Below are 8,656 nucleotides of genomic sequence, written 5' to 3'. Positions count from 1 at the left end.
CTTGTTGATTGATTGACAATGAAATCATTCTGCCTCAAGGTTAACATGATCAGCACATAACCTCACTATCATTGCTGTCAAGCTGGGAGACTGATATACCTAACCATCTGCCCTTGACCTGTAATTGCTTTACCATGGTTGAGTTTCTTGCTGCCACCATCTTGGTCTATCATTGACCAGCAACTTAACGTGAGAAGGCTAATGGCTGAGAATTCTGTGGTAAGTCATCTGATATCCCTCAGGTCTGTCACTGTCTACGATGCACAAGTCTGTATTATGGCGACACAAACCCCTGCCTTGGATGTTCTGTCATCTGCTCCTTTTAGGTGATGTTTGGGTCCTTCTTTTGCCCACCTCTCTGTGATGCTGGCTGACTTGGAAATATATTAAGTGTTCATTGTCTCTGGGTCAAAACATTGGAACTTCAATAGTGCTATGAGGATGTGCCTTAACTAGATGGATTCCTCTGGTTGAAATAAGCAGCTCACAACCACCAACAATTAGGGGGACTGGTAACAAATACTGACCTTGCCAATGCTCCCATTCCATGAACAAATAAAAGGCAAATAATTAATATTACTTGGCAAGCACCAGTAAAGCTAGCTCCCTCAGCAGTTTGACATTGACTGATGGTCTATTTAAATAAAGTGGTTTGTTTTCCAGAGGCTTATGGACCTGTTACACTTAAGTTCTGAACTAGATATTGCAACTCCATTCAGAACTTCTCTTGCCTACACAAATCACTAAATCTTGGGTTCACAGGCACTGAAAGCAATCTAACTTTGTGTAACAATTACAGTTTTGTGATACAAAAAATGATAAGCCATATTAATGTATCCAATTCTTTCATCAATTATGTTAACTTTTGCCCCTATGAGTATATACTTTTGTTATATAGGTGGTTCAATGTCAGAGAAGAATAGAACATAGCAGATTATAGTGCTGTACAGGCCCTTTTGGCCCTCTGTTGTACTGACCTGTGAAATCAATCTGAAAATCCATCTAACCTACACTATTCCATTATCATCCATATATTTATCCAATGACCTTTTTAAAGTTGGTGAGCCTACTATTGTTGCAGGCAACACTTCCATACTCTTCTTACTGAGTAAAGAACCTACCTCTGACATCTATCCTATAACTATGTCCTGTCGTGCTAGCCATTGCCAGCTGAGGAGAAAGGCTCTCACTATCCACCCTATCTAATCCTCTGATCATCTTGTATGTCTCTAAATCACCTCTTAGCCTTCTCTCAAATGAAAACAGCCTCAAATCCCTCAGCCTTTCCTCATAAGACCTTCCCAACAGACCAGGCAACATCCTGGGAAATATTTGCATCCTTTCCAATGCTTCCATGTCCTTCCTGTAATCCGGTGACCAGAATTATATGCAATACTCCCAAGTGCAGCCGCACCAGTTTTGTACAGCTGCAACATGACCTCCAGAAACTCAATCCCTCTACAAGGAAAAGCTAACACACTGTATGCTGCCTTAACAACCATATCAACCTAGGTAGCAGCTTTCAGGGATCTATGCACACAAACACTGAGATCTCTTCATACACACTACCAGGAATCTTACCATGAGCCCACTACTCTCTATTCCTGTTACTCCTACAGGGTGGACCATTTATGATAGAGATGAGGAGAAACTTCACCCAGAGAGTGGTGGCTGTGTGAAATGCTCTGTCCCAGAGGGCAGTGGAGGCCCAGTCTCTGGATTAATTTAAGAGTTGGATAGAGCTCTCAAGGATAGTGGAATCCAGGGTTATGGAGATAAGGCAGGAACAGGATACTGATTAAGGGTGATCAACCATGATTATATTGAATGGTGGTGCAGGTTCAAAGGGTAGAATGGTCTACTCCTGCACCTATTATCTCTTTTCTCTTTCCAAAGTGAATCACCTCTCAATTTTCCACATTAAACTCTATTTGCCATCTCTCATTCCAGCTCTGCAGCTTATCTATGTCCCTCTGTAACCTGCAACCTTCCACACTGTCTACAACTCCACAAGTGTAATCCACAAATTTACTAACCCCCTCTCACTAGTATCCTCATATACGGATGAGGAAGGATACCACTTCGACTGGGACAACACATCCATTCTAGGACAAGCCAAGCAGAGACACGCATGAGAATTCCTAGAAGCATAGGATTCCAACCGGAACTCTCTCAACAAACACATCAAGTTAGACCCATTTACCACCCCCTACAAAAAGGAACAGGAAGTGACTTCACCACAGGAAAAAGGCAATGTTGTCAAGAAGAATATGGAGATACAGGCTTTTAGACTAGTCTGGATTGGAGGGGATGTTAGCAATTCTGGAGAGCATGAAAATAGAGAATTTCTCTGGACCAGATGGGATTTATCCTATGATTCTCTGGGAATCTAGGGAGGAGATTACAGAGCCTTTGGCTTTAATCTATATGTTATCATTGTCTACAGGAATAGTGCCAAAAGACTGGGGGATAGCAAATGTCCCTTGTTCAAGAAGGGGAGTAGAGACACTCCTGGCAATTATAGACCAAAGATCCTTACTTTGGCTGTGGGTAAAGCGTTGGAAAGGATTATAACAGATAGGATTCATAATCATTCTGAAAGGAATAATTTGTTTAGGGATAGTTAACACGGTTTAATGAAGGGTAGGTCATGCCTCACAAACCTTACTGAGTTCTTTGAGAAGGTGATGTAACAGGTAGATGAGGGTAAAGCGGTTGGTGTGGTGTATATGGATTTCAATAAAATATTTGGATAAGGTTCCCCACGGTAGGCTGTTGCAGAAAATATGGAGGAATGGCAGTGAGGGCGATTTAGCAGTTTGGATCAGAAATTGGCTAGTTGAAAGAAGATATAGGGTGGTGGTTGATGGGGAATGTTCATCCTAGATTTCGGTTACTACTGGTGTACCACAAGGATCCGTTATGGGGCCACTGCTGTTTGTCATTTTTATGACCTAGATGAACGTGTAGAAGGATGGGTTAGTAAATTGATCTAGGTTTGCTTGCTGAGTTGCAAGGTTCATTTCCAGACGTTTCATTACCTTACTAGGTAACACCTTCAGTGAGCCTGAGGCAAAGCAATGCTGAAAATTCCTCCTTTCTATTTATATGTTGGGGTTTCATTGGGGTGGTGATGCCAGGGGTGTCTCTACTCCCCTTCTTGAACAAGGGGACATTTGCTATCCCCATCTTCTGGCACTATTCCTGCAGACAATGACAACATATAGATCAAAGCCAAAGGCTCTGCAATCTCCCCCCTAGTTTCCCAGAGAATCATAGGATAAATCCCATCCGGCCCAGGGAAATTCTCTGTTTTCATACTCTCCAGAATTGCTAACACTTCCTCAATCTAACTTCTTTAGTAAACTACAGTTCCCTCGCTTGACCACTCCCTCCCTGCCTGACAGGTACATACTTATCAAGAACGCGCAGCAACTATTCCTTGAATAAGCTCCACATTTCAACTGTGCCCATCCCCTGCAGTTTCCTTCCCCATCCTATGCATTCTAAATCTTACCTAATCGCATCACGATTTACTTTCCCCCAGCTATAACTTTTGCCCTGCAGTATATACCTATCCCTTTCCATCACTAAAGTAACCAAATTGTGGTTACCATCACCAAAGTGCTCATCTATCTCCAAATCTAACACCTAGCCTGGTTCATTACCCAGTACCAAATCCAATGTGGTCTCACCAGTTGTTGGCCTGTCTACATACTGTGTCAGGAAACCCTCCTGCACACATAGGACAAAAACCAACCCATCTAATATACTCAAACTATAGCATTTCCAGTCAATATCTGGAAAGTTAAGGTCCCCCATAACAATTACCCTATTACTTTCGCTCCTATCCAGAATCATCTTTGCAATCCTTCCCTCTCCATCTGTGGAACGTTTCGGAGGCCTGTAGAAAACTCCCAGCAGGGTAACCTCTCCTTTCCTATGTCTAACCTCAGTCCAAGCCAGCACAGTAGACGAGTCCTCAACAAAAGTCCTTTCTGCCACTGTAATACTGTCCTTGACTAACAATGTCAAACCTCCCCCTCTTTTACCACTTTCCTGTCCTTACTGAAACATCTAAACCCTGGAACCTGCAACAACCATTCTGATCGCTGCTCTATCCATGTCTCTGAAAAGACCACAACATCGAAGTCCCAACACAGAGACTAAGTGGAAGGTACAGACCAAGCAGAGTGGAGGTGGAACAAAGTGAAAGCAGTCTTGAAGTGAGGGCAGATCAGTCCTTCCAGATGATAGTTTCGTATTGTGTGGGAGAACAATTGTTAGTGAATCAGTGAATGAGACTTTGCACCTGGATGTACAGCGGGATGAATTTCATCAGTTGGCATAGATGAGCCTTGAAGTTGTTTGAAGTTAATGAAATTTTACTGCAGCAAGTGAAATGAGTGGCAGTGGGAAGTCCATGGGGCTTAATGTGTGTGAGGATGCTCGTTAAAGCATTCTGAATGAATTATAATTTCTGACAGTTGGGGTAACACCTCAAGGAGATAAACAGTTTTATGGACAAGATCTGCCTGCAAGTTATTGTAAGGAGATAGCCTAGACCCTAACTTTTATACTTATTTAAAGGCAAGTATAAGGTATTGTGTTCCACATGTGATTTGATGAGTCCACCATGAGGCTTTAATCAAAACACACTTTATTCTTACAACACAGTTAAAATGCAAAAAAAGGCATAAGTTTAACTCTATTGAAACACTTAACAAGGTAATGTATTATGTAACCACAGTTGCATGACTATTTCAATATAGGCAGCATCCCACACACACCCACCTTTTAGCAAACAGTTCTGATTCTCTGTCTCTCTCTAGACCAGAAGAAAGAAACAATCTGCCCTTTTGATTTCAAAGAGGAAGGAAGAGAGCTTCTTCAAGGAAGGCATCCTTGTAAGAGGATTCGCAGTAGGTTAAAATCTTCGAGTAAAAAATGAGGTCTGCAGATGCTGGAGATCACAGCTGCAAATGTGTTGCTGGTCAAAGCACAGCAGGTTAGGCAGCATCTCAGGAATAGAGAATTCAACGTTTCGAGCATAAGCCCTTCATCAGGAATAAGAGAGAGAGAGCCAAGCAGGCTGAGAGAGAGGGACTCACTGAAATCCTTGTAGAGGGAGGAAGAGAGCTTCTTCAAGGAAGGCATCCTTGTAAGAGGATTCGCAGTAGGTTAAAATCTTCGAGTAAAAAATGAGGTCTGCAGATGCTGGAGATCACAGCTGCAAATGTGTTGCTGGTCAAAGCACAGCAGGTTAGGCAGCATCTCAGGAATAGAGAATTCAACGTTTCGAGCATAAGCCCTTCATCAGGAATAAGAGAGAGAGAGCCAAGCAGGCTGAGAGAGAGGGACTCACTGAAATCCTTGTAGAGGGAGGAAGAGAGCTTCTTCAAGGAAGGCATCCTTGTAAGAGGATTCGCAGTAGGTTAAAATCTTCGAGTAAAAAATGAGGTCTGCAGATGCTGGAGATCACAGCTGCAAATGTGTTGCTGGTCAAAGCACAGCAGGTTAGGCAGCATCTCAGGAATAGAGAATTCAACGTTTCGAGCATAAGCCCTTCATCAGGAATAAGAGAGAGAGAGCCAAGCAGGCTGAGAGAGAGGGACTCACTGAAATCCTTGTAGAGGGAGGAAGAGAGCTTCTTCAAGGAAGGCATCCTTGTAAGAGGATTCGCAGTAGGTTAAAATCTTCGAGTAAAAAATGAGGTCTGCAGATGCTGGAGATCACAGCTGCAAATGTGTTGCTGGTCAAAGCACAGCAGGTTAGGCAGCATCTCAGGAATAGAGAATTCAACGTTTCGAGCATAAGCCCTTCATCAGGAATAAGAGAGAGAGAGCCAAGCAGGCTGAGAGAGAGGGACTCACTGAAATCCTTGTAGAGGGAGGAAGAGAGCTTCTTCAAGGAAGGCATCCTTGTAAGAGGATTCGCAGTAGGTTAAAATCTTCGAGTAAAAAATGAGGTCTGCAGATGCTGGAGATCACAGCTGCAAATGTGTTGCTGGTCAAAGCACAGCAGGTTAGGCAGCATCTCAGGAATAGAGAATTCAACGTTTCGAGCATAAGCCCTTCATCAGGAATAAGAGAGAGAGAGCCAAGCAGGCTGAGAGAGAGGGACTCACTGAAATCCTTGTAGAGGGAGGAAGAGAGCTTCTTCAAGGAAGGCATCCTTGTAAGAGGATTCGCAGTAGGTTAAAATCTTCGAGTAAAAAATGAGGTCTGCAGATGCTGGAGATCACAGCTGCAAATGTGTTGCTGGTCAAAGCACAGCAGGTTAGGCAGCATCTCAGGAATAGAGAATTCAACGTTTCGAGCATAAGCCCTTCATCAGGAATAAGAGAGAGAGAGCCAAGCAGGCTGAGAGAGAGGGACTCACTGAAATCCTTGTAGAGGGAGGAAGAGAGCTTCTTCAAGGAAGGCATCCTTGTAAGAGGATTCGCAGTAGGTTAAAATCTTCGAGTAAAAAATGAGGTCTGCAGATGCTGGAGATCACAGCTGCAAATGTGTTGCTGGTCAAAGCACAGCAGGTTAGGCAGCATCTCAGGAATAGAGAATTCAACGTTTCGAGCATAAGCCCTTCATCAGGAATAAGAGAGAGAGAGCCAAGCAGGCTGAGAGAGAGGGACTCACTGAAATCCTTGTAGAGGGAGGAAGAGAGCTTCTTCAAGGAAGGCATCCTTGTAAGAGGATTCGCAGTAGGTTAAAATCTTCGAGTAAAAAATGAGGTCTGCAGATGCTGGAGATCACAGCTGCAAATGTGTTGCTGGTCAAAGCACAGCAGGTTAGGCAGCATCTCAGGAATAGAGAATTCAACGTTTCGAGCATAAGCCCTTCATCAGGAATAAGAGAGAGAGAGCCAAGCAGGCTGAGAGAGAGGGACTCACTGAAATCCTTGTAGAGGGAGGAAGAGAGCTTCTTCAAGGAAGGCATCCTTGTAAGAGGATTCGCAGTAGGTTAAAATCTTCGAGTAAAAAATGAGGTCTGCAGATGCTGGAGATCACAGCTGCAAATGTGTTGCTGGTCAAAGCACAGCAGGTTAGGCAGCATCTCAGGAATAGAGAATTCAACGTTTCGAGCATAAGCCCTTCATCAGGAATAAGAGAGAGAGAGCCAAGCAGGCTGAGAGAGAGGGACTCACTGAAATCCTTGTAGAGGGAGGAAGAGAGCTTCTTCAAGGAAGGCATCCTTGTAAGAGGATTCGCAGTAGGTTAAAATCTTCGAGTAAAAAATGAGGTCTGCAGATGCTGGAGATCACAGCTGCAAATGTGTTGCTGGTCAAAGCACAGCAGGTTAGGCAGCATCTCAGGAATAGAGAATTCAACGTTTCGAGCATAAGCCCTTCATCAGGAATAAGAGAGAGAGAGCCAAGCAGGCTGAGAGAGAGGGACTCACTGAAATCCTTGTAGAGGGAGGAAGAGAGCTTCTTCAAGGAAGGCATCCTTGTAAGAGGATTCGCAGTAGGTTAAAATCTTCGAGTAAAAAATGAGGTCTGCAGATGCTGGAGATCACAGCTGCAAATGTGTTGCTGGTCAAAGCACAGCAGGTTAGGCAGCATCTCAGGAATAGAGAATTCAACGTTTCGAGCATAAGCCCTTCATCAGGAATAAGAGAGAGAGAGCCAAGCAGGCTGAGAGAGAGGGACTCACTGAAATCCTTGTAGAGGGAGGAAGAGAGCTTCTTCAAGGAATGCATCCTTGTAAGAGGATTCGCAGTAGGTTAAAATCTTCGAGTAAAAAATGAGGTCTGCAGATGCTGGAGATCACAGCTGCAAATGTGTTGCTGGTCAAAGCACAGCAGGTTAGGCAGCATCTCAGGAATAGAGAATTCAACGTTTCGAGCATAAGCCCTTCATCAGGAATAAGAGAGAGAGAGCCAAGCAGGCTGAGAGAGAGGGACTCACTGAAATCCTTGTAGAGGGAGGAAGAGAGCTTCTTCAAGGAAGGCATCCTTGTAAGAGGATTCGCAGTAGGCTCTCTCTCTCTTATTCCTGATGAAGGGCTTATGCTCGAAACGTTGAATTCTCTATTCCTGAGATGCTGCCTAACCTGCTGTGCTTTGACCAGCAACACATTTGCAGCTGTGATCTCCAGCATCTGCAGACCTCATTTTTTATTTCAAAGAGGAAGCCTTGCAGTCTAAGACTGCACTGTACCAGCTGGGAATTCATGCTTTCAGCTCAGCAGTCAGCAGAAACCTTCTCAACTGATTGAAAGCAAAACTAAAAGCCTTCCTGGGTCTGTGTTAGCCCTGACCTCGCTCACTCATAATTCTTCAAAAAGCTGTTTACCAACTTTCTGTCTCAAGGAGATATTTCCGCTAACTGTGGCAATCCCCTCTGCAAGACAAACAACACAGAACACACCTCTCTTAAAAGCACAGCACTGTCACAACAGATAAATCAAGGTTTTGGAATCAGTGAGACAAAAATATGGGCAATGTTAGCTGATATGAAGAGATTGTAATGAGTCCGATATGGGGAATGAAGCAGAACAAACAGGAGGTTTGAAAACACCTCCCATTATCTGTCAAAGGTGACAGCTGGGAAAATTGATGGATACATAGCTGGCTGAAAAGAACTGGTAGTGGGAGCCACAGGAATGGCTTCGTTGTTTGGGGCCTCCAGAGGGTAGGTAAACAGGCAGCTGACCTAG

Source organism: Hemiscyllium ocellatum, chromosome 43 (genome assembly GCF_020745735.1).
Source record: "Hemiscyllium ocellatum isolate sHemOce1 chromosome 43, sHemOce1.pat.X.cur, whole genome shotgun sequence".
In the NCBI taxonomy this organism is placed as follows: Eukaryota; Metazoa; Chordata; class Chondrichthyes; order Orectolobiformes; family Hemiscylliidae; genus Hemiscyllium; species Hemiscyllium ocellatum.
This window is presented reverse-complemented; position numbering follows the sequence as displayed.